Below are 2,972 nucleotides of genomic sequence, written 5' to 3'. Positions count from 1 at the left end.
TTTCTGAAATTGCCAAAACTGAGATAATTGGTTGTTTAAAGAAAGGAATGTTTACAACAACTCAAGAAGTTAAGGCATGTCAGAGATTGTCTGTGAAGGTCTTGAAAAATATTATAAAAGGGAATTTATGTAAGAAATGTTGTACATTTTTCTTGCTGAGTCTCTGTCTGTCGGGTTTTGGTATCAGGATGATGTTGTTCTTGTAAAATGATTTGGGAAGCATTCTCCTCATTCTCAGCAAACTGACACAAGAACAGAAAATCAAACACCGCATGTTCTCACTCATAGGCGGGTGTCGAACAATGAGAACACATGGACACAGGGAAGGGAGCATCACACACTGGGGTCTGTTGCGGGGGAATAGGGGAGGGACAGTGGGGTGTGGGGAAATGGGGAGAGATAGCATGGGGAGAAATGCCAGATATAGGTGATGGAGAGGAAGGCAGCAAATCATACTGCCATGTGTGTACCTATGCAACAATCCTGCATGCTCTTCACATGTACCCCAAAACCTAAAACACAATAAAATATATATTTAAAAAAATGTTGTACAATTTAAAAGTGATTAGGCCTCCTGAATGCTTTATAAAATGTCACTATAACTCTTAGTGGTATAACTTGCCTGCTTTGTAAGTAGTAAAGCTTGGGACACACGGAGTTAAATGCTGGAATAAGCCACACCTCATGTGCACTTCTGTCTGGGTCTGAGACTCTACACCTAGTACATAATTAAAATCCCAAACTTACCAACAAAAGTAAAGCTTACTAAAAGTTAACAGTGTAACATGCATGTAATACTATTGCAAAAATAGTTTGCATATACTTTTGGTAAAAAGATTACAAGGAGAATGTGGATTTTTACCCAGATTCATAGGTTAAAAAAATTGTTTTGAAGGTTTAAGAAAGCTTTGGAAGGTCAATTGTAAAGGAAATTCTGTGTATAAACGTATTGGCTAAAGTTGAAGAGGTATCAACCAGCTTTTCTGTAAATTAAGCATTAAAATAAAAGCACAATGGATTTTTCTTAAAGCACTAACCTGCACTTTAATAAGAATTATAAAGGGTTAAAAGGGTCTGTAAAAATCTTACCTTATGGTCAAACACTAAAATTGCGTAAATGCATCTACAGGGTTTTATTAAAAATTGAATTTAACATTAACAGCCCACTAATATAAAGGTGAAAATTTAGCTCATTTTTTATAAAATCATACAAGAAGCATTGTAGAATATAAAACGGCATTTGGCTTTCTTTAGGCTATATTAGTATAAAGACATTACTGGTATGTGTTCCAAAGTTATGGAAAACTCCTGTAATTGTAATATATTTTAGTGTACATTATCAGTAATAACTGTAATTGTTATGTTAAAATTATTGTGGACCACAAATTTTGTTAATTGTGTCTTCAACTATCACTACAGTAAAACCTTTTGTCGTCCATAAACAATGTTGTCTTGTTCAGGTCCTCTTTAGAAGGTGGTTTTATAATCAGCTTTAAACCTCTACCAGGCACTCTTGAAGGCAGCCTTCTGATACCTTTGAGATTGTAACATCAGAATAAAAGAAAATAGTTCAGAACTCTTGAAGAGCTAAAATGTGAATTAATATCAAGTAGGACAGGAGTTAACTGCATGAACTGAACTAACAGGAGACTGGGATGATCTTTCTGCGTTTTGCTTAAAATATTGCTGATCCTTTGGTTTTTCAAGTCAAAGAAACTTTTCTTTTAGGCTATTGACAGCTTTTAACAATATAGTATACTGCTATGAACAAAATTTAGAGCATACTTGTTTCTCTCTACCTGATCCTCTCCAGAATTTGGAAACTGTGAGTATTCCTAAGCCATGGCAGTACAGTTATTTGCATAAGTGCAATAAGTATCTTCTTTTGTAACGGGACACAATTGGAAAAACTAGTTATTTTACGCCATTTTACTGGAATGGCGGGCTTTCCTTTAAGGAATCAAACTTGACTTAAGGAGCCAAGAAAGCCTTTGTAAAACTGGCCTCATATTTCATGTACATGGTCCCTGCACGGGACTTTTGGCCTGTGGTAAGTAAAGAATGTCACTTTCTGAGAGGCCAGGAGCCCCAAGTTATCTTGGAAACTCAAGAGGAGAGGAATTCAACCAACTCGCAGATATTTGATGCTACAAATCCATGGCTGGGCTTGGCTTTAAAAAGGTTTTATCTCAGATTCCTTCTACAGAACAAAGTTTCATCAAAGCCAATTTAAAAGGCCTATGTAACAAATAATTATTCTTGCTGCACTGTATGCAAATAATTAAGTGAGGTACAATCAAGCAAATCAGTCCTACCATGATATGTCTTTTAATAAAAATGGGAAACGGAAAAGAGAAAATTGTTTCAAAAACTATAGCAAACCCTTTGTTAAATTATAGTGTTGCCTAACGTTTTTCAATTCTTATTATTTTCTACTGTTTAAATTAAATTCGAATTTTTCTGGCTACAAGTTTCCAAAGTAAGCTGTGCTTTCTTAAAGTCCTAGAAACTGAAAACTAGATGTTTCAGCAGGTGCTGCCTCTAAGCTCCCGACCCTCACAGGAGGAAATAAAGAAATAGGAAATCTTAAGCTAAAAATTATAAAAAAAAAATAAGTAACCGAGGGAGAGTTACTCATCTTACACAGTCTCACCCCCACCTCACCAAATACTCTGTCTCCCTGTCACAACCTCAAGTGCCCTGCAGATTGCAGTTTTCTGCTGCCAGACTGTGGTGTCAAGGTCATCTCCGCTAACCTAAAGCACATTCCAGCGGGTTTCAATTTCCAGAGGTTTCTGTGAGATCCAGGCCACTGTTCTTAATGCTCTCTGCATCCAGCCAGTGCTCGTGTTCAAGTTGGCATTCCCACACATATATTTGAAGGATGTTTGACCTTAGTAAAAAGATTGACAGACTCCATCCAGTTCCCGGAGCCCAGGGATTCAATGGAAGCAGTTCCATGCATTCTTTTT

The sequence above is a fragment of the Cebus imitator genome, unplaced genomic scaffold, assembly GCF_001604975.1.
Source record: "Cebus imitator isolate Cc_AM_T3 unplaced genomic scaffold, Cebus_imitator-1.0 Scaffold774, whole genome shotgun sequence".
NCBI classification, from domain to species: Eukaryota; Metazoa; Chordata; class Mammalia; order Primates; family Cebidae; genus Cebus; species Cebus imitator.
Note: the sequence above shows the minus strand (reverse complement) of the source record.